The 24,178-nt window shown below is 53.1% G+C and overlaps 1 pseudogene; it reads left to right on the top strand.

Moving 5' to 3' along the window:
• Positions 1-329: 329 nt before the first annotated feature.
• LOC119089831 (protein masquerade-like) lies at positions 330-24,178 on the top strand (annotated as a pseudogene).

The following is a 24,178-nucleotide window of genomic DNA, read 5'->3' as shown; positions in this document are numbered from 1 at the left end:
GGGCTTAAAGGCGATGATTCCCACTGAATACCGCAAGCCTAACAAACGTATTCCACCGTATTGTTAATGCCCCCACCCACCTCACCCCACCCCAAACTGCCGCAAATAACCCTGCACTCCAACACATTACGTGAAGCAGTCAGCCTCTAAAACATCGCCCCTTTGCCTGTCAGCAAGCCTTCTCATTCCTCCGCAAAAAGTGAAAGTCATTGACCCGGGCTGGCTGGCTGGCGGGCGACCGGGCTCGCCGCGTGCGCGGGAGGCCGGCATCAGCGGCGGCCGGCCTGGCCGCGCCGTAACGGTAGTTGAGATACCGACGTGCCGGAGTCGGTCACACGGGACACTATCGCAGCAGCCGACGGACGTGGCCTGGCCGCGCGCGCGCCACCAACCAGCAGGCCCAGGTCAGTCCGGCGGAGGCACGGAGACGGCGGGGTTTAGGGGGCTCGAACCTAACTCTCGTGAAGTGCGGGGAGGTGGGGACGGCAGGGACGGCGGGGTGCTGGGAGGCGCGGGTCTCCCTCACGTGTAGTGCGGCGAGGTGGAGGTGGCAGGGACGGCGGGGTTCTAGGAGACGCGGGTCTCCCTCTCATGTAGTGCGGGGAGGTGGGACGGCAGGGACGGCAGGGTTCTGGGAGGCGCGGGTCTCTCTCTCGCGTGGTGCGGCGAGGTGGGGACGGCATCGCTGTGTAGCGGGGTGTGGGGGCTCAGGCTCATGTGACGCAGGTAACGCTGGGAGGTTTGTGTCAGAACTATCAGGTTGTGTCAGGTCTATTGCTATGGAGGTTTGTGTCAGAACCAGTTTGTGTCAGACCATTGTACCTCAGATTTTGAAGGCTGAACCATGTCCTCATTGATATCAAAGGGACGCTGCATGGTTCTGTGCCCTTGTTTTAAGCCTGGCCTGACGTCAAACATAATTTAGTCACCAAGCAGAGACCGAGTATAAATCGACAATTCCCTGCTGCTGACCAGTTCGTAGCGGCTTAGGACACGCAGATCATCCCTTGGTCGACCCGCACCCCACAGGCCCGCGGGCCGTTTGATTCCAGTGTCTCAAGGTACGCTTGCGGAAATCATTGCGTTGTGGCCCTTTTTGTCGCCGATTGATTGTCTAGCATTGGCTTAGATCAATGGAACTGGTGAACTCCTTCAGGCGTACAAGAGCTCAGCCAGAGCGAGGTGGGAATCTTCCGGAGCGAGGCGGGAACCTTCCGGAGAATCGGTCGCCGCTGCGCCGTTCTGAACACGGCTGCGCACTTCTGAGGCCGTGCGTTCTGACCGCGTCCGTCGGAGCAGCTCGTGCCGAGCCGGCACACCTCCCGCGCGGGCGGCAATGTCGCCGCGAGCCGGCGCCCTGCTGGCCCTCCTCAGCGCGGGTCTGGCGCTGACCCTGGCGGCAGCAGGCGGCGCCACCGCGGCCGACCTGACCCCCGCGGGTCACCAGCCCCGGCCCTCGGTACACCCGTCAGCGCCAGGGACGCCAGCCGAGTATGTCGAGGACGCCATTGAGGCGCTGGGACGCACGCAGACGGATCGGACGCGGGCCTCGGGCCCACCCACCCGACCCCGCCCGTCGAGCGGGGCAGGACTGTTTGCAAGTAAGTGACCAATGGGTGGTGGGCTGAAGGAGGTGTGGCGGCGTGGCCAGCGTGCTTACATTCTCCCGCTCCATTTCTGTACTTGGTTGAAGTTTGCGTTGTAAGGATGGATTAGGGGTTTGTGTGGTCCGTTGTGAAATTTAGAGGGCTGTTGCACTGAAAAGATATGACATTTCACCTGGAAAATTGACGGAGCTAAGCTTACCTAGACCTGATGGCCAACAACAAAAATGTTTCTGTCCGGCAGGGCGGAATTCAAGCAATTACAGCTTTGAAAAGCATACAAAACAGCCATGCAGTGCAAACATACGGAGAGCTTGCCGCACAAGCCACGTTATTCAGTGCATCCATAAACCGGATGGACATATCCTAGGTTCAATTGTAAAGATTGATTGGAATGGTAGACTTAAAAGGAAACATCCCAAGGACTTCCGCTCAGGAAAACTAGAAATATCCGCTTCTTTTTTCGCCAAGTCTCATTGTCCCACAAGCCTGACTCAGTCACTGTGTGAACAAGCGATTAATTCACGAGCAAACAAGTGATAACGTGCACAAGTTATAGCGACCACAACGGTGCAAAGAAGCAAACCAGGAGACTGCGACGCGCTATTCCATCGTGTGACTGATGCTACCAGTCACATTGTTCAATGTCCAGTAAGGGTTCAGTGTACGTTTCTTTTCCTGCATCTCCAGTCCATGGAATGTATCAACGTGCCATAGAATCACAAATAATAACGGCTGTAAAGTAAAAACTGTTTTCACGGATTTCGCCTCAGCACGAAGAAACGTTCGAACCTCTTGATTTCACCAAGCGTCTACTGGTTTAGCGATAACCGTAATATTAAATTGTCGAAAAAGCACACAATGCTCATTCATAACTAGTTGTTTGACGAAGCAGCTTGCGGAGACAGACCGGTGTGCCGAGATGGCGTGGAAAATTAAACCTCATCTGACCACGAGAAGTAGCTCAGTCAGCGGCCAGCAGCCATCACGCGATGCCGCACACAGCGGACCCACCGCAGCCGCATAACGGCCACTAGCTGCTGGCACCCGAGGCCGGACACGGAACGTTCCCAGGCGTGTACTACGGCTATCACAGTTAGCCTGGTGTGACGTGATCGGCTCAGGCTGAGTTGCGCTCGTTGGCGTGAAATCACCAATACGCTGAAGCTGGCTCCCGTCACTGCCCAGGGCACTTGCGACTTGACGTATTGTAGCATAATAATTTACACGCTAAACGCTACGAGATGTTTACACGGGAACATTCACCTGTATTCAGCCAAGATATCGAGCTTAACGTCCGCAGTATTTTCTGTTGAGCGTCCTCATACCTTCATAACTAATAGCTATTAAACATGCACATCGCTACCAAGGAAAGTCTTCAGTAAGCAAAACATTGGAGCTGGCCCATGTCAAGTGAATGTCGTACACCTGATGTGAACTGTACGGTGTTTCAAGTCCTACTATACGAATGAATGACTGATATCAAATCGACTTTTCGCTCCAGAAATATGCATCCCTTTTATTATAGGTTTATTGATTTACACCAAGAATCTCTGCGCATGCGAATCCCGTTAAACAAGTGACGTGCTATATATATATATATATATATATATATATATATATATATATATATATATACATATCAAACGTGCTATTCATTTTGCGTGGTTTCAGCAAACCAGTAGCCAACAACTTAGTCACAATGTACCGAACTATTTATCACCGAAACGAGGCAGGCAAGCTGCGTTATTGACATACGTAACTGGCGTATTTTCTTCAACTTAGATCCAATAAAGAAAAAGCATAGATCAATGTTCACTTCATTACAGGTATCATTATGATACACTGGCGGAAAGCAGCATCACTTACAGTGCAAATCAGTGTAGATGTATCAAATACGACCATCAGCTAACGCCGTTTGCAAAGCCCTTCAGCTATCCCTCATTTCGCACCAGGGAGTGGGCCGAAACCGTGTTTTTCTCTTTTCTTTACCCGCACTAGTGCACCAACCTAGGCCAGCCACGCGGTCGCGACTGGCGCAGCCACCTGCCTTGTTGAGCGTGAAGTAACGGACAGCCACCCCGAGGCGCCCGGGGCCTCGCTGCCGGCACCCAGCGCGCCACCTCGCCCGGGGCCGGCTGCTGGGTCAGACGGCCACGGGATCCGCCCGCGCCATCTGCCCGCGTGCACCGCCGAGCCGGCGCATCCGGCTGATCGTGACCCGGCTGACCTCTCGGCGGCTGTTTTGTCACCCCGCCGGCCGTCTGTTGCCCGCCTTGTATCGAGGTCAGCCATGTGGTCAACCGTCTGTGACGATCAGGCGGTGCCGTGCACACTGCTGGATGACACGCTCAGCGCACCGTCATAATGGGGATGGGAGTACTCATGCATCGCGTGCAAGGTGCTGTTATTCATGCGCCACTTGTGCACAGCGTACTCTGTCGTGTCGCTTGTCCGAAACCTGTTTCGAATATGAAGAGTTATTCGCTGGAAATTAACACCCAGTGGTGTAGCCTGCACTTGACCAATATCAGGTGGAAACTATTTCCGTGTGAAATGATATGGACGGCCAGGCAGAGTTTGGAAAGAGCTGCCAGTTTTCTAAGAATATATCACGGTCGGCCGGAAGATACTACTCAGTGGCGTGATTTACGTGATAAGCCAACATATTGCCAGGCAAACCGACTTCAGTATTTCCATAGAACTGTAGGGGCAGACCAAAAGCAAAATATTGTGCAACGCCGTATGCGTTCCTGCTCGCTTGCAACAGCTATTATCCTTGGCGGATATTCCCCATCCCGCTCGCCCCCCCCCCCCGCCGCTCCGTTGGGGGGTGGGGAGGGGCCGTGACGGCGCTGCTAAGTGGGTCAATCCTCTGCGTTCCGGGCCCCTCCCAAGGAGGCCCGGCCCGGCTCGGCCGAGCTGACGTCATCGACGGTGACTCGATCGCCGGTCGTTGAACTCTGGGCCTGATGACGACCTTGCCGCTGAGTCAAGGTATTTCGTTTCTCGCAGTTTTCGGACGGTGTGGAAGCTCACTGGGGCAAGGCAGAGCAGGCAGTGCGTCCGGTCCCTCTCTCTCGCTCTCTCTCTCTCTCTCTTCCTTCGTCACTAGGGTGGTGCTTGCTGAGTTGATGGTCTCGGTTAATAAGCAAGAGAGCGCTTGAGGTAGGCACTTCTTGGTGCTGGGTCAATAACAAGAATATATATATATATATATATATATATATATATATATATATATATATATATGTCTATATTGGTGAATGCATGTTTAACTAAAACCGACCGCTGCTTTCGTATCAACAAGCTACTCGATGCATCGTTCAACGATCAAGGCTTTCGATATAGCGGTATCGTTAAGCTTAGGTATTGTTCATACAAAATCACACATTTGTATTCATCGATATCTGTGAATTGGAACGTTTCGAAACCTTATCTCCTCGTCGAAGGCATACCAGCAATTGCGTATCGTCATCTTGAGGATATCTTTAAGTGCGGAGAAGACAAGAAATCTGTCGTTACTTGGATGCGTGTAAAATGCATCCATAACGAAGATACCATAAAGACACATAGCCACAATCACATGTAGAGAAGTTACAGCCCACCACCCCATAACTCAAGACTTGTGCAAGAAAGTGCTTGTTGAGGGCTGGAAAGGGTTCGTTGGCAAACGTACATACCCTAATTTGAAGTCTTCTTTTGCCATTGTACGTCTGAAGAATGTCAGTGTTGTCCGTCAGTTGTGTTAATGTCCTGTCATATTCGTGTCGCACGTGCTCCAGAGGTGCCTCGCCACGGGAGTGCATTGCTAAACGTAGTGAGAGTGTCGTTGTGGCTATGCCAATATAGTGGATGAAATGAAATTTGCAGACTTCGAGATTACAGGCGAATTGTTAAACTGCATTGGTGCATTTAAGCTTGTCGGGCTTATTAGAGCTGTCTGCTTTTAGAAGGTCGGGTCCTGTTGCGATAATACATGATAATGTCTGTTTTGTGGTCGTTCTTGGCTATTACGTTTCGAGAGATCATTTCCTGTGCATGTTGTTCGTCTCGTTTGTAGGCAGATGTCATCTGATTTTGACAATCGAGCTAGACGGTTAGTCATTTGCCTTGTCTTGGTTTGTTGTTAAGGGATCTCGTCGTGTGTCGTTCTGTTTCGTCTTCAACGTCAGAATTTGAATAACCGTTGTTCACGGGGGCCTGCCTTACCCGTGTCAATTCCTAATGTAATCATGATCAATTATAGCAATGCTTAAATATGCGTCTAAGTAATGGTCTTACGGCGCTATTTTTTAGCATGAAGGGTAGTCACTGTAAAGAATTAAGCACCGCCAAATGGTAGTCTGTTTTCAGTATACAGGCGATCTAAATTGCTGTCCTTGCCCAGGGACAGTCACGTCAAGAAAGGGTATTACATTCTGCACATTTAATGCTCTTGTGAATTTTAAGCCAGGTCCCTCTTCAAAGGCTTTTAAAACACACTAATTGGTCAGCGTCCCTAACCACACAAATAGACCGTCTACATAACGACAGTGAATGTCCGGTTTTATATCTACTTCCCGCGAGGTGTTATGTCTTACCGGACATACCGCTGTTTACCGCCACTTATGTCATACCGGCATATCGCCATTTGAAGTATGCCGGCTAATACATGCATACATACGTACGTACCTACATCAATTGTATACGCGGTCAAGAACGATGGATATGGTTATTTCAATCGGCTCGTTTGTAAAAGGGCTTTCAACATTTAAAAAGGCTGGAAAAACATCACACTGACAAGATTGCACGCTATCAGTAAATCCAGTCATCGACGAAAAACTATAAGACATGGTAAGACACGGAGACAAACGACTGTTGAGCCGCTTTGCAATTCTTTAAGTTGGTGACGGAATGTGCAAAATGATTAGACGAAGGGGTTGGCATCTGTGTGATTTTTTCAGACTCATCGGCGTAACGATGCGCAAATTCACTGTTATCTTGGAGGAACTTATGTCATCAACAACGGTATTAGCGGTGGTGATCAGTTTGTTAATTGCAAGTTTGGGAAATCATACATATCAACCAATCCCCTCCAGCCCTATAGAAACAAATTCTTGTACAACTCTTAAATTATTAGGTGTTTGGCGGTATTTACTGTGCATGTGATTGTGGCTGTTTTTGTAGCGGTTTCAGTTCGGATGCATTTCATATGCATCCAAGTATCGATTGGATTTCTCGTCTCCTTCGTACTAAAAGGTGTTTTTAAGATAGCCATACATGTCTTTCATCCTTAACAGTTAAAAAATATTACTGTTGCCATCTATCTTTTCCAATCATGTGATAGGTCTCGAAAGGTTCATACATACAGATGCCGATGAACATGTGAGTGATTTCGAAGGAATGGTCTGTCATCTTAACGATAGTTCTAAGCCGAAAGCCCGGAACCCCGAGCGATGCATCCAGAAGCTTGCTAATGCAAAATCAGCGGTCTTTTTCAATAAAACATGCAGAATTAAAATATTCTTCCAGAATATGATTTCATATGTGCATAAAATATTGTAGATATATATATATATATATATATATATATATATATATATATATATATATATATATGAATATATCGATGACGAACGGCTCAGCAGCCAAGACGGCTGTAGCGACCATTAAACACCGTGTCTTACAGACGCTCTTGTGCGTGAAGTTCCTGTGAGTTTAAGGGCCGTCGAGTATTTTTTAGGCGTTACGAATCACTAAGCAGTTCCGTTCAGTGAACACGTCATACGATTACGTCGGCAACCGTTGGCTGTGGAACGTAGCGAGCACCTGGGTACACACATGCGCCTCATGATTGTGGGTAGTGGGTAGATTTTTGACGTAGTGAGCAGATTTATCGCATTTCTTACAGCGTGCACGCTTCTTGTCTACTTAAGTCACCTTGGAAATAGCGCCCCCCCCCCCCCCTCTAGTGTACGCACCAAGTTAAGCACGGACCATTCCATCATGAACTTTCTTAATGCCGGCTGCTGCCGCTGATGCTTCCTACGCCCAATGCCTTCTTGGCAATTGCGCAATATCCCGTCCCACTACGATGTGAATATTTTGACCATGCGATCTTGCATACCAGTGATGGCACTAAACAGCGTTACCACTAGCCGTCTTATACCGCAGCTTCCCTGTACAATTAGAGCCTTGGATGACACTCATCGACGCCAGATGTTCTTCCAAACTCAAGTCAGGTTGTTAGCCGACGGCTTACGTACCCCTAACCGCTCTCGTCCGTTCCCAGATCTGTTCACGTCGCTGACGCGGCCTACGGAGAGCACCAACTGCCCGGGCCAGTGTTTCCACGCGCTGGCGGCACTCATGTGCGAGAAGATCCTGGAGAACCGCTCCTGCGGCCGGCCCTCCATGCGCTGCTGCGTCGGCCAGGGTCCAGTGCGCCGTAAAGCGACGGTGGCGCCGCCCTCGGCGCTCCCCGAAACACGCAGCACGACCCAAGTTGTAACCACAACCCCAGCACAGGTACGTGGTCCCTGCTTTTGACTATGTGGCAGGAAATCGTACTTATATGTCCACTTGGAACGTCCCTTTGCTCGCTCCAGGTCAGGGAATCGCTGTTGTCTGAGGAAAGCTTCTGGATTCGTTATCCAGCGACACTGGCCCAGTCCCAGTCTCAGTCCCAGAGCGGACGCATTGTTTGGCCCGACTGACATGAAAGGCTGTCTGACTAGCGGCTAACGAGGGACACTTCAAGCTTTTGGTAACCGCGCTTCGGCATTGCACGGTGCGCAAAACCCCCTGCAGCCCGGCCAGGACAAAGGACGGGGAACGTTGTTGAACTAGGGCGTCACAAAGTGGTCAGTGGGTTCAGGATATCAGCAAATGTCTTAGCATGTCAATGGGTCATAGCATAAAGCTACCTATGCAAGACGCTTGAAATGCATTTGCATGAAAATTGTCAGGAACTGCGGACGCCTGAAACCCAGTGCAACACTTTTAAGAAAGATACGAGGCTTAGTTTCCACCTCTTGGTCCTGCACCTATCGATTGGCTTCTTAGTTTGCAGACCACTCCGCCATTTTTGAATGATATATATGGTCGTTTTTTTAACAATCGAACAATACATGACAGGACATAATGATCATCGACATTCGTATTAACCATTGTTGCAAATTACATCTGATTTATTTGATCATGGGAGATGTAGTCTTTTGGCTTGCGCTGCCCGCTTTTCTGAATGCGATCTGGCTTTGCTAGTTTTGTCACATCAACTTTCGCTGAGAAACGAAACTCGTATAAACCACCATCCAGATTTCCGAGCATATCTCCCCAGCCGTTCAGTACATCATAATGCAAGTTTGGCACTACCTCTCATACCTGCTGTTTTCTGAGGCGATTGATGGTGATCTCGTTCTCAGGCGTATTCGCGGCGATGTTGCGGAGCATCGCTGTTTTCCGATGCATTCTGAGCTCTCTGTGTGGTCAAGTGATAATCTTTATCGATGTCCGTTGTATTTGCAAAGGTCCTTCGAGACGAACATCACGTCAGGTCAACTCCTGGTTCTAATGTCAAATCATTCCATAAACGGCGCGATGCCACGAGCCAAAATGTTTGGCATGTATCAATAACCAGATTGGGGTTGTTAAGGGTCATAGTCGCCTCCGTTGAACCGCTGAAAACCATCCAACATAATATTGGTGCGCATTTTATTGTATTCTAATACCACCACCAAACACGAATATTTTAGGTGTTAGATCGCCTGAGGTCACAGTCATGATAAACAACTGAACGACACACGGTCTTATATCACTGATTGGGTATAGTTCTCGTAGATATTGCATGCTTTGAAAGAATCCAGCTTTATTCTGCAAAGGTATGCAAAGGGTGATGCGATAGGCTCTTGGCCTAGCTTTACCTGACCCGACATTCTAACCCTTAGAGATAACTCGATGGCCCATGGACGGGTTCAACATAGGCCCCTACGTTCTTCTGGATGATTTCCGAAACCTTCCAGATGGGTCTCTCAAATGCGTCGTACCTGTCATTAAACGAATGTAACAGGTCACGAAAAATATGCAAGATTAGGCCAAGAATCTAGTACGCCATCATCATGGCATTGTACGGCAATCTGTGCTTCCACCAGCATCATTTCAAAGTTTGCTTCCTTGCACCGCATTTTTTCTGGAATACACCAACTGGGGTAAGTGTGTCTGTCACAACCGATTGTACTTAACTAGATCAACCAGGCTAAATATGGAATGAGCTTGGAAATTTAAGCGGAAGGTTTTTGCTGTTAATGTACAGTCAATTCGCCAGCTAAACTGACGCATTTTCAAAACCAAATACTAGTGAACGAAGCTGATAATTATGACAGACTATGCTGTCACCGGATAATTTTTTCCTTTAGATTTAAATACACTTACATCAAAAACAAGTAGCAAAAACAGTTTCACACCCGCAAATGCTATTTGAGAAATCACGGTCGGCGGCACCGTTTTATTCTATAATAATCGCCTCAGGTTATCGCACACACCAAAGGTCATTTGACTTAGCTGAACAGTGTCGTGATATCCAGCGGACTAGCCGGGCCTTGGCATACATAATCTGAACTTCACCCGACTTCATCTAGCCCTTGATCTTCGGTTTGAGATCTGATTCTTGACCCTTGACCTACGTTAACATCATGCAATTTTTCTGCTGAAACAGAGGCTTTTTTGGGAAGATGGCAGGGGCAAAAGTCAGATGCAATAGATGATCAGAAACTATTGAAAACTGCCGGCAATTTTACGGTGATTTTCGTGACCTGCAACAACATAACTAATAGTTCAGAGGTCAACGTTTTCGTGGGACAGTTGACCCGACCTATTTATCGCCTTTGTTTGTGATAGAAGAATAAGATCTAGAGATAAAACGGGGTTAAAATATCTTGCACCGGGAAAGGTGGCAAATTCGGGAGAGCTGTTGCCTGTTGACTTATGTACAATGCATCGTCAATCTCTGCCAAAGGCGCCGTCATCAACCACGATTACCACGCCATCAACTACAACTACTCCCACAACCACAACAAGAAGGCCCACTACGACGACGAGGCCGACGACGAAGCCGACGACGAGACCGACGCCGCTTCCGACGACTACCACTGTGGCCACAACACAACCTACTACTACGGAACGTATGACAGGTAAGACATGAACGTTTAGGGCTTTTCGCCTGTACCTTTAATTAAAGGTACAGGCGAAAAGAGTTTCAAGCTCTTTTTGTTAGCACTGACAAGCTCCAGAGGGTCTACCAATGGCGCTGACCAGACCCAGAGAGCCTAGAAAATGGTTTTGACAATGAGCGGAGCAAGATAAAGTGGACCATCGTTTCTCGTTAGCACCTGATCAGTTCATAATTCTTATCTCCGGAAACTTTTTTTTTCTCGAATGGCCAAAATTGACCCGAAAAGTGCAATGAACCAAACCCGGATTTGAAACGCACTGCGTGTATAGCTTGAAACGAACCTTGTCACAGCCTGGGTGCCGGCCTTTTGACCGGGCCTGACCACCGCCGGCAGTGCCGTGTCCGGGGGTGTGTCCTGACCGGGCCTGACCTCCGCCGGCGGCGCTGTGCCCGGGGTGTGTCCTGACCGGGCCTGATCTCGCCGGCGGTGCTGTGCCCGGGGTGTGTCCTGACCGGACCTGATCTCGCCGGCAGTGCCGTGCCCGGGGGTGTGTCCTGACCGGGCCTGACCTCGCCGGCAGTGCCGTGTCCGGGGGTGTGTCCTGACCGGGCCTGACCTCCGCCGGCGGCGCTGTGCCCGGGGTGTGTCCTGACCGGGCCTGATCTCGCCGACGGTGCTGTGCCCGGGGGTGTGTCCTGACCGGGCCTGACCTCCGCCGGCGGCGCTGTGCCCGGGGTGTGTCCTGACCGGGCCTGATCTCGCCGACGGTGCTGTGCCCGGGGGTGTGTCCTGACCGGGCCTGACCTCCGCCGGCGGCGCTGTGCCCGGGGTGTGTCCTGACCGGGCCTGACCTCGCCGGCAGTGCCGTGCCCGGGGGTGTGCGTGGCCCTGCGGATAGCCAACTACTGCGAGGCGGCGCTGGATGTGCCACGAGCCTGCGCCGACGACCAGCGCTGCTGCGTACCCGGCTCTCTGTTCGACAACCTGCCGTCTCCGCCACCGGAGTTTGTTCGGCTCAAGAAGGCGTCGGTAGCCGGTCAACAGCCACCACAGCAGCAGCAGCGACCAAAGCCACAGGCGCGGCCGCCTCCGCAGACGGGGGTGCCAGCGACGAGACCGACAATGCAGCAGCAGAAACGGCCGGACCAACCGCCAGCCAGGCGGCCGGAGCCACAGCAGCGGCCGCAGGAGACGCGGCCAAAGGCAGAGTCGCCGCCGGCCTCGAGGCCACAGCAGCTGCAGCCCGCCTCGACTCCGACAGCTCAGCAGCAACCAAAGCCACAGTCGCAACCGGTTCCGATGCAGTCCAATTCAGCGGCACAGAAGCCACAGAAAGGATTGGACGAAGAGAATAAATCGAACATGATGACGGCAGGTCCGTTGTCAGCAGTCCAAGAGGAACAGGGCATCCCTGGCCGACTGTCATGTAAGAACCAGCGGATCGCAGTCCCTTTCTTTGGCTGCACCTGCTAATCCCGATCAATTATTCGGTTCTAAACTACCTGCTGACTCTGGTACTGGAGCGTGATTAGCGAGTGTTGATCTCGGCAACCTTGTTCGCTAAGTGCATACATGCCAATGCCGACACTGCTGTCCGATTGACACCAGCTGATCCCAATATCGCTAGGCATTATGTCCGCTGGCCTGTCTAATCAGTACCTGATGACCTCTGTTAGCCGTCTAGTCTCCATGATAATTTATTTGTTAAGGCGAAAATTGGCGGCTGATCGCTTTCGTTTGCGGTAACCGTGCATTGGCACATGTGGCACTTTGTGGGCTTAAAACGCGGCGTTGGCGCGCTTGCGTGAATGAAAGCGTAGGATGAAAGGGTATGCAAAAGTTACGTAGTCCAGTAAAACATCAACCACGCTCAAACTGCTCGGAAACAAAAAGGCACTTAACATTTTTTCGAGTGCCATGCCTAGGACGCATTGGAATGATGTCCTTAATAGAGAAGTTTTGAATGTGTACCATCCATCGCTCACGCACCAAATACCACAATGTGGCACCATACCTTCTAGGTCGTGTTTTCTGACCCGGGTGCCGTTGTCGCTGACTGTCGCCATCTGCCCTCTGCTGCTGGTCTCCTCGCGCCGCTCACGTCTCCACGTCGTTCCAGCTCGGCCAGACATCACGATCCCTGTTCGGTCCCAGTGCCGGGGCCAGTGCGTCAACGGGCTCTTCTCCTACCTCTGCGACCGGGTGGACCGGAGCGTGCGCTGCAACAACGGTGGCCGCTGCTGCCTGACGAGCCGGCGGCCGCCGCCCGCCCCCTGAGCCGGCCCCCGAGCTCGACCGCAAGCCCGTCTCCCAGACCGGGTTGGAGTCCGGGCCCGGGCACGAGACGGTTGCGGGGGTGGTCCCCGAGACGGTCTCCGAGACTGACGACCTGCCCGTCCCCGAGCCCGACTCGGGCCTCCCTCAGGCCGGAGGTGTTACGGCGTCATCACCTCCCCAGCGGATGCCTGGCGAGCACGCCGGCCTCTATAGCGGAGCGCATGGCCAGCATGGGCAGCCACAAGCATCGAACGGGCCTCCCAGGCTCGCCAATGAGCCGGACAGGGTCGGAGCCGAGGCGGGCATAGAGGCCGCAGACCCGCAGCAGGAGCCACAGCAGCAAGAGACGGCTGTAGACTTTAGCCAGACACCTGGACAGCCGTATGTGCCTGCACCGGCGCCTGCACCTGCCCCCGGTCAGCCTGCTGAGTCCGAACAGACATCCGCACCGAGTCCGGTCCAGCAGGCAGCCGGGGCGGAGCCAGCGCAAGCCTCCGAGCCGTCTGCACAGCCGAGCGGCTGCCCCGGCACCTGCCTGCCCCTGCAGATGGTGGCGCTCTGCAGGTCGCCCGCCCGCCCGCTGCCCGAGGTGCCCGGCTGCCCGAGCGGGCAGCTGTGCTGCGGCGGGCCGTCCGCCAGTCAGCTAGCCAAGGAACCGGCGGTGCACACGGGCGGCACGCCCTCTGGTGGCGCTCTCAGCGCCCTCATCGGCCAGGCGCTGTCCGGTGGCGGCGGCGGCGGCCAGGGCGGCGCCAGCGGCCTGCTCAGCTCACTAGCGCCCCTGGCGGCGACGCTGTTGAGCGGTGGTGGCGGCGGCGGCGGCGGCTCCAACGCGCTGATGCAGGCGGTGTGCCTGCGCTGCTGGGCGGGGGCGGACAGCGGCCGGCCCGCCCGGCCCGCCCGAGCCGTCCGCCACCCGACCGTGTGGACGTGGAGAGGCGCCCCCCTCCGCCGCCGCAGACAACGGCGGCGCTGGCTCCACCGGCCGACACCAGGCCTCTCTGCCCCGACACCTGCATTGCGAAGCTCCTCTCATTCACCTGCTTTGGCAAGCGGTTCATTGATTTCGCAACAATGTTTGAAAGCATGAATGATGTCCAAAGATCGATATGGCAGTGTTTGATTATTTAGCCCATCCGGATCTGTTCAAATTCCACTTGACATAGCTGTACGTCCTGTTTCGACCCTCGTCCATGGTTTCAACCACAAATATAGAAACAGACAATCAAAGTTGTTAACAATGCACTAATGCGCTGATTTTGGTCATGCTTCCAGAAAGCTATCTTGAAAATGATCGCCTGGATTTATCATTTCCGATTTGTAACAGGGGAATAACGTGTGTCGCGTGAGACCTTAGCAACTGATGTGACTGCTCCTCAGGTGGAGCCGAGCTGACCAACACTTTCCGTTGCGGCGCCAAGTCGGAGCGGTGCTGCGCCAAGAAATCCTCGATCCGCCGACACTGGGAGCGGCGGCAGCCTCCCGCCGGGTACCAGCAGTCCCGGACTATCCGGCTACCCGGCGCCAGCTGGCACTGATCGGTTCCGGCCGGCGTACCCGCAGTACCCGCAGGCGCAGACCGAGTACCAGCGGTATCCGGCACAGAGTGGCCAGGCGGGTCCCGGCGACGCGCAGTTCGCCGAAGCCAGACCGGATGCCGAGCAGTACCGGCCGCCAGGCCAGCCATCTGGTGGTGATCCGTACAGGCAGCCTGTCCAGCCATCTGGCGGTGACCCGTACAAGCAGCCAGGCCCGCCATCTGGTGGTGATCCGTACAGGCAGCCCGGCCCACCATCGGATGGTGACCCGTACAGGCAGCCCGGCCCGTCATCTGGCGATGACCCGTACAGACAGCCTGTTCAGCCATCTGGCGGCGACCCGTACAGGCAGCCCGGCCCGCCATCTGGCGGTGACCCGTACAGGCAGCCCATCCCGCCATCTAGTGATGGACCGTACCAGCCTTCCACCGCACCATCCAATAACCCGTACCAGCCTTCCAGCGCACCATCCAATGACCCGTACCGTCCTCCCAGTGCACCTTTTGCTGAGGAGCAGCACATACCACAGAGCAAGCCGTCTGAAGACGAGGCGTACCAGCCGACCCAGACCGCAAATTACCAGCCAGGTAGCTCCAGCTATGAAGATGAGGAGTACCTACAACCTGGTGCAGCCTATGAGCCTGGTGAGTGTTTTCATAACGGAAGCGATTGTAGTTACACTTTAAAATGCTGAGACTAGATACACCTATATACATGCAGACTTTTTCATGGAGATATTCTTCGATTTCGATTGAATGTATGCATGATGTTCGGGTGGCAACAAATTCCTCCTTTATCAAGCATCGTGGCACCTCCCCACGTCCTTCTTCCACCCCACGCATACATGAACCTCTCCCCCGCCCCCACAGAGGCGCCCACCCCCGCCGCCCCCGCCACCGCGCCGCCGCCGCCGCCGCAGCCCCCTGCGCGCAACAAGTACGTGTGCGGCGTGAGGGGGGCGGCGCCGGGCCGCACCGCGCGCGTGGTCGGCGGCCGGGACGCGGCCCCGGCGAGTGGTGCTGGCACGTGGCGCTCGTCAACTCGCTGAACCAGTACCTGTGCGGCGGCGCGCTGATCGGCACCCAGTGGGTGCTCACCGCCGCCACTGCATCACCAAGTGAGAGTGCGCGGAGGGGACGACACAGGAGGGTAACAGGACGGGCACAGGAGAGCGAAAGGTAACAGGAGGAGGGAACGGCATGGCAAAGGGTAACAGGATGAGGGGATGGGAGAGCAAAGGGTAACAGGATGAGGGGACGGGAGAGCAAAGGGTAGCGGTATGAGGGTACGGAAGAGCAAAGGGTAACGGGATGAAGGGACGGGAGAGCGAAGGGTAACAGGATGAGGGACGGGAAGTGAAGGATGGCAGACGGAGGAGCGGATGGGCTGTTTCGAGGAGCTGGAGTTCTGGGTTTTAGCGCTTGGCAGGGGATTGCACGTTGATAATGACTATATGGACGAAAACATGCATGGATAACCGACTTTGACCAAGCGATACACTTGTTATCTTTTGTTTTTCACTCGTCAAGCTATTAATCAATAACTGGGCCCTCTTTTCTTTCACATCATATAGTTAGAATGAGTTATATTACATCGAGTGCGAAACCATTTCTGGCTGGGCACATTTATTGCGTACATTTGTCCACACATACGCTCGCCCAGTTTACCCATCCGCATTAGTTGACGTGCGCTGTCTGTTGGCTTACCCGGGCACGGCCTTCAGCATCGTCCGTTCGGGTGACGCCATCTACGTGCGCGTGGGTGACCACGACCTGACCTCGAAGCAGGGCTCGCCGGGCGCGCAGACGCTGCGTGTCTCCACCCACCTACATCCACCACAAACCAAACACGCAGACTCTCGACAACGACATCGCCCTTCTCAAGCTGCACGGCGAGGTGAGCGCCCAGACCGGCGACGATTTGCGTGAGCGTACTGGGAAAAGCAAGCTCGTATTGGGTTCGTTGACGTTTAAATGTCTCTTGCTTCCGATGTTACTCGAATGTACCGTATTGTGCCTAAGGGCTTAAAAGGAAGCACGAGCATGTTATCCTTTGCTGGTGGGCTCCTCTGGTCTTGGTACTTGCTTCGACGTCCGTACATATGTGCATGCTGTGTAATGGCTTGAGTCCGTACATATGTGCATCCTGTGCAATAACGTGAGTCCGGACATATGCACATCCTGTGCCATGACGTGATTCCGGACACATGTGCATCCTGTGCCATGACGTGGGTTCGGACCCCTGTGCACCCCGCGTAACAACATGATATCAGCGCGTTGTCATCGCAACACACACCCCCGTCCGTGGCGTCAGATGCCGCTGGTGTTTGGCGCCTGGCTGGTCTGTTTGCCGTCAGGAGTTCAGCAGCACTCTGCATGTCATCACATCTTTGTGCCATCAGGTGGACCTGACAGAGGGAGTCTGCTGGTCTGTTCCGTCAGCAGTCAGTGGTACTGCGTATGTCATCACGTCTCCGTGCCATCAGGTGGACCTGACAGAGGGAGTCTGCCTGGTCTGTTTCCCGCCAGGAGTTCAGCAGTACTGCGTATTCATCACGTCTCCGTGCCATCAGGTGGACCTGACAGAGGGAGTCTGCCTGGTCTGTTTCCCGTCAGGAGTTCAGCAGTACTGCGTATGTCATCACGTCTCCGTGCCATCAGGTGGACCTGACAGAGGGAGTCTGCCTGGTCTGTTTCCCGTCAGCAGTTCAGTGGTACTGCGTTTGGCATCACGTCTCCGTGCCATCAGGTGGACCTGACAGAGGGAGTCTGCCTGGTCTGTTTCCCGTCAGGAGTTCAGCAGTACTGCGTTTGTATCACGTCCGTGCCATCAGGTGGACCTGACAGAGGGAGTCTGCTGGTCTGTTTCCCGTCAGGAGTTCAGCAGTACTGCGTATGTCATCACGTCTCCGTGCCATCAGGTGGACCTGACAGCGGGAGTCTGCCTGGTCTGTGTTCCCGTCAGCGTTCAGTGGTAACTGCGTTGGCATCACGTCTCCGTGCCATCAGGTGGACCTGACAGAAGGAGTCTGCCTGGTCTGTTTCCGTCGGAGTTCAGCAGTACTGCGTTTGGCATCACGTCTCCGTGCCATCAGTGGACTGACAGAAGGAGTCTGCCTGGTCTGTTTCCCGTCAGGAGTTCAGCAGTACTGCGTATGTCATCACGTCTCCGTGCCATCAGGTGGACCTGACTGAGGGAGTCTGCCTGGTCTGTTTCCCGTCAGGAGTTCAGCAGTACTGCGTAGTCATCACGTCTCCGTGCCATCAGGTGGACCTGACAGAGGAGTCTGCCTGGTCTGTTTCCCGTCAGCAGTTCAGTGGTACTGCGTTTGGCATCACGTTCCGTGCCATCAGTGGACCTGACAGAAGGAGTCTGCCTAGTCTGTTTCCCGTCAGGAGTTCAGCAGTACTGCGTATGTCATCACGTCTCCGTGCCATCAGGTGGACCTGACAGAGGGAGTTTGCCTGGTGTGCCTCCCGGTCAGAGGGGTTGAACAGCAGGCGGGCGTCGCTGCACCGTCTCTGGATACGGATATATGGGTGAAGGTGAGCAGGGGTACATTTAAGCGTCCGGGACTCCAATACAGCGGCTTGTGTGTAATGCATGTGCGAAAACTCAGGCAACATCACGTGACATACTAACCAAGTAACCAAGTTTGCAGGTACCAGCGACAGGGGCGGCGCAGCAAAGGGGGAGGGGGGCTAAGGGCATTTGCCCCTCGTTTCGGTTGGCAGGGGGCAAAGAGTACGCTTTCTCCTAAATAAATTGGGAAACCAGTTTTTCCAAACTAAAGGCATTGTAACTACTCATAGACCACCAGAAATTCAGATCAAGGAGGCCACCATAGCGTAACTAGGGGCAAATCAATCGGGTTCAGAAGACCCGTTTGGTAAATCGAGAAGCCCGTTTTCTGGATCATACAGCCACTTTATGTATGCGGTAGTTCATGCTCTAGATCAGACGACACAGTATTGTGTTGGAGAATCCTCTCTGTTGGCTCGGAAGGCTCCGTTATAAACTAGGAGGCTCTGTTCTGGACTCGAAGGCACCCTCTTTATTCAGAAGGTCAATGTCCTGGATTAGGAGGCCCCTTTTGTGCATGAGATGGGCCGTGGCCCAGAATCAGGATGCCTGGTGTGAGAGAACCAGGCACCTTGGCTAGATTTGCAGCCCCCTCCGGGAAATCGGAAGCATCCTGTTCTGGATCAGGAAGTCCCCTCCATCAATCAGGAAACTCTGTTTTAGGTCATTGAGACCCTTGTTCGGTGATTAGAAGGTCGGATTCTGTTTTTGTTGTCGTCAACGTCTATTTACCAGGCTGGTAATTATTATTTTTAACCCGGCTGCGAATATTTGATAAAACAGTTCATGATCCTTTGACACACATTTATTCGAATACTTCATTGCCGCAAGAAGCCCCCAGTGAGAGGACCTCTTGAAAGTCGTGCCGCCAACTCAAAATTTCCTACACCACATCTGACCACTGGTAGTTTCTTTACACCACTTGGCTGTTGAAGCGATGTAAAAACGTAAACAAGTGTTCGGACATGCGGTCACGTTTATGATCGTCAACTAAATAACGTCAATGCTTATAGCATGATTATCATTGTGCCTGTCTTTCAGTTAGCACACGGAAATGTGTCAGGTGGCACACTTATTATTATGTGCCGGCATCAGTGTTCATCACGAGGTCTTCCCGCGCTTATTCCACGAGGTCCCGCATTGTGATACGTCCTTTCCGTCCCAGAGTTTAGCATCCCCACTGTGACCCGCCCCTGTACACCAGAGGACGCCATCCCACGCTGTGACCCGTCCCTGTCCCGCAGAGGATGTCATCTCCCCCCCCCCCCCCCTGTGACTCGTCCCTGTCCCGCAGAGGATACCATCTCTCCCCCTCCCCTGTGACCCGTCCCGTCCCCAGAGGATGCCATCTCCCCCCCCCCCCCTCTGCGACCCCCGTCCCTGTCCCGCAGAGGATGCCATCTCCCCCCCCCTCTGCGAACCCGTCCTGTCCCGCAGAGGATGCCATCCCCCCCCCCCCTGTGATCCGTCTCTGTCCCCCAGTGCAACATCCCCACCGTGGCCCGTCCCTGTCCTCCAGAGGGCGCCATCTCCCGCTGTGACCGTTGTCTATCCCTCAGAGGGCGCCATCTCCCGCTGTGACCGTTGTCTATCCCTCAGAGGGCGCCATCTCCCGCTGTGACCGTTCTCTGTCCCTCAGAGGGGCGCCATCTCCCCCTGTGACCGCTCCTCTGTCCCTCAGAGGGCGCCATCCCCCTGCGCGTGCGCGCCGCCGAGCTGCCGATCGTCGCCGACGCAGACTGGGTCGGACGGATCAACTCTGTGGACGGAGAAGGTGTTCATCCTGCCGTCCTCCAGCTTCTGCGCCGGCGGCGAGCTGGGTCACGACGCCTGCCAGGTCAGTCGTACGGGCGCAGCAGGGTCTTGGAAGGGGAGGAGGTGTGCGGCCTTGTATGTGCGTCAAGGGTAGGTTTTTGGGTGGGACAGACAGCTTTGTAAAGAGACCAATAGTCCGGGGTCACGTGCGACTTCCGTTAAGATTGGCTATTCTTTCGCTTTCGTCCTTGTCATTGTAAATCGCGTAGCACGACACCGAATATAGCCCATTGCGAACGCATACTGACCCCGGCATACATGGTGCTGATAACTCGCACCATAAGTTAATCCCACCTTCCTCTCTAAATTTCATATATGTCTAGTTAAACCTGTTCCCAAACACACCTCCGGGATAGCACCGGTTTGGCGCCTGTTTTATCTGTCGCACCGAACTTCTCAGCCATATCGTCAGGGTCGGTATGGCTGCATGATGCTGAGCTGAATCCATCATAAGTGCTGAAGCTGTGCATCAGAGCTCTGCTTCATCGCCAGGTTTTCCTCCCATGTGATGTCATGTTTTGCTGTGTGTCCACAGGGCGACGGCGGGGGTCCGCTGGTTTGCCCCGTTGACGGCTACTACGAGCTGTCCGGCATCGTCAGTTGGGGTAAGTATTCCAATGTTTTGTATGCTCTCTCCCAGCAAGACGTGTGTCTGATCCCCAGGTTTTGAATTTCTGGTTGCCAGTGGCTCCTTCGGCAAAATAGTACCATGGATCCTAGTTTCCACTGATTCTTGACAAAAAACACTGGATCCTAGTTTCTGAGGGCTTCTTTTGAAAAATCTTAAGCCTGGATCCTGGTTCTCTCTGGTTCTTTAGCAGACCATGGGCCTGGGTCCCTGGTTCTTATTAGTTCTTTTGATAATACTAGACATTGAATACCGGTTGGCAACTGATTTGATATGAGCGAAGACCGTGATTCATCGCCCTCAGCCACAAAGTCATGCTAGTCACACAGGACAACTCTCACATTTTTTCTTCACCTTTATTAAACTCACACGTATGGCAAGCGTAAACATCAGGCATGCCTTGTTACCGACCAATGCAACTAACAAAGCTATAACAGCTAGTTATTAATCATTTCCCTACAGCTTAAGAGTGAGCGTCTGAAAGCTTTTGAGGCCTCTGCACATTTGCAGTCTCGTTCAGGGTACCATGCTGGCTATTCTATACCACCCCAGTAAAATAACGTAGTTGTGATGTTTCACTTTACCTCACACGCGCTAACTAATCTCGCGGTAGAAGTAATAGGCCTCTGTATCTGTGGAGGACAGCACAGGGCGGCTAAACAGTAGAGAGGATGGGTAACACGTGGGCCTGGACGAGGAGATTAGTGGCATTTGAGGTGAAGTCTTGGCGAAGTTTGCAGAGAGACAAAGGGATAGCGTTACATTTGCGGGCCACCACGAATACGTAAGACTCCCAAGTAGATGGCTATACTTTGTACCTGCGCGGGGGAGCGCGGTGAGATGCCTGAGCCTGACAAAGTGACGAAGATATCGGACGTGTGGTTGGGAGAAAACTTTGCGCCAAGCAATGGTGGATAATTTATTGTGGGCTCTAAGGTTTGTGCACATTATAATGAGCGGTAGACCTCATGCTCCGGGTTGATTCGCTTTAGCAGGTTTCTGATAAAGTCGCCCATGGCCACGAGTGATTTACCTGTGGAGGCTGTATGCCTGACCGTCGCTCCACTGCCTGGAGCGCTCTGTTGCAGTCGTGACCGAGGTCTGCAGATGACCCCCCGTCACAGCTCTGCGACCTGCACCACCTGTGGGGATCCGTAGCGACTCCATGGGGAATCGGGGCCCCGATCTCGAGTTTTTGTCGTACGGAGTCCGTCTCCCGTTAAGGCTATGACGCCTCCCCCGCGTCTTGGCGCAGGTGCAGCGCTGGATCGCGCAATCGCATCGGTAATATTGTACAGTACTCTCTCGTTCAGGATATGTGGCACCAGCCACGCCTTTGAAATTGCAAAACGTCTGCTTTGCATTGATCCAGTTAAACATCGATGTCACTGATCCACGGCATCAGGTTTCAAAGTCGAGAAAGCAGGCTTTCCTGTGCGAGTTGGACACTCCTAATATGCGCACATTCGCGATTATTTTTGACGTAAAGAAAAGAATTACCAAGCCATCAATGTGGCTGCCGTTGTAAATGCCAAAGCATTCAATGCCGGTCGAACGGCAGATGCATGTGGGGGATGAGACTACCATTTGAACAACAGATGAGACCGTTGTGGAAATTCGACTCTAATTACTGATCCCCTGTCATAGCTACCAAACACTGGAAAAAATGAAACATGTACGACGGGAGTGCAAGGCAGACCAGAACATGAGGAGCGCAGTAGAGCAAAGTGGGGACAGGTAGTAATGTGGCGAGGTGATTGAACATCTGACCAAAAGAGGCTCCGAGAAGCGCCAGAAGCATTGCTTGAGATGCAGTATTATTCACAGGTCCAGCAACGGTTACTTATAGATTCGTATTCACGGGTTTTGATTTTGCCTCAGTTGTTTGAGCGGCCGCTGGCCCGTCCATCTAGCTGCCGGCTATGTGAAATGTAGAGCAATGTGTGCTTGACACAATCAGCTATTCACCCTGGCATGTAGTGATTCGGAATAAAACGAGTGCGCATCCTCAGCCGACAGGAAGTGAGGCATTGTTCCCAAGGTGACTTCCTGAGTCCACAGAACAATAGCAATTAACATCACCGTGAGAGTTGATGGTGCTTATGATACAAACATTCGTTATGCTTTTCCAAAGAATGAAGCGCAGGCCATGTTCAAGTTCACTGCACTATGACGTCAGTATGTCGGCCTACAGGCCACTGGTTACAGGCATGCCTTTTTATGTTGGTCAGTGACGACGAGTCATACCTCTAGGCACGAAATTGCTACGCAGTGACAGTTCCAAAGCTCAGAAGCCACTCTGAATGCGCTAACGAGCTTGTCAATGTCAAAGGAGTTAATTGGGTTTTGATAACTACGGTTTCGGCCGAAGAGAGGTCGAGCACCACCATTTGACAATGAACATGATTCAGAACATACCTCTCGGATATCTTAGCCGAGAAAAGCCGTTGTTTGGCCCCAAATTGTGTTTTTTTCATTTTTGTTTCCGGGAAATTAAAGTTGACCTGAGATGGGAGATTGCTACCGTTAGTTGAGAGGTTCGGGTCTGACTTCGTTAGATCTTAGATGCGACATTATCCAAGTTTTTTTTTGTTATTGTTCTGACCCAGTCATGGGCTAGATGACAGGGCACGGTGTACGGCGTTCAAACTTTCATCTGGAGCGCGGTTGGAGATGTCATCCGAACAGGAGAAAAATTGCAGGAAAATCTGGATAAGCAAGAGGCTGCTATTGACCAGTTCGCTGTGCATTACTATCATCATTCATTTCTCTCCCTATCTTACGTCTTTCATGTCATCCGTCACCTGCCATTTGCTGTTGGGCGGGTGTTAACTAAGCCTTCGCCAACATTTTGTTTTCAAACCTATACCAGGATAGCTAAGCCCGAGAACCTCCAAACGGCTCCAGATGAGGTCTCTTTCGCACGCTAGGGCATCGCTGGGCCGGTTTACCGCACGTTTTCTGCGTCACAAGTGGGACGTGGCGGGCTGAGTTAACCAGAGTGGGTTTCTGAACACATCACCGCCGGATGGAGGCCGGATGTTGACACGGTCACAAGTGGGACGTGGCGGGCTGAGTTAACCAAAGTGGGTTTATGAACACATCACCGTCGGACATAGGTCGGATGTTGACACGGTCACAAGTGGGACGTAGCGGACTGAGCTAACCTGAGTGGATTCTGAACGCGTCACCGTCTGACGAATGTCAGACGCTTATGTGACATCCCCGTCTTCCTGCAGGCTTCGGCTGCGGCCGCGAGAACGTCCCTGGCGTATACGTCAAGGTGGCCTCCTTCATCGGCTGGATCAACCAGATCATCAGCGTGAACAGCGTGCGGTAGTCAGCGCTCGCGGCGCTGTGCCGACCGTGGTGGAGCCGGACGCCGCCACTGAGAGGCGCGCGCGATGACATGTGACGTCAGAAGTTCGTCGGTCGTGGCGACGCAGTCAGCTGGCCATGAGGGGAAGTGGTCTCCACGGGGCGGCGGAGTGCGAACGTTCATAACCTAGAGGCATTTGTTGTGAAGCGGTCTCACTTGTTGGTGGTGCACGGCTATCTGGCACGAGAGAGGCGACAATGACA

The sequence above is a fragment of the Pollicipes pollicipes genome, unplaced genomic scaffold (assembly GCF_011947565.3).
Source record: "Pollicipes pollicipes isolate AB1234 unplaced genomic scaffold, Ppol_2.1 Scaffold_3087;HRSCAF=3621_pilon_pilon_pilon, whole genome shotgun sequence".
Lineage (NCBI taxonomy): Eukaryota > Metazoa > Arthropoda > Thecostraca > Pollicipedomorpha > Pollicipedidae > Pollicipes > Pollicipes pollicipes.
The sequence above is the reverse complement of the archived record's forward strand: the minus strand, read 5'-3'. Positions and strand labels throughout refer to the sequence as shown.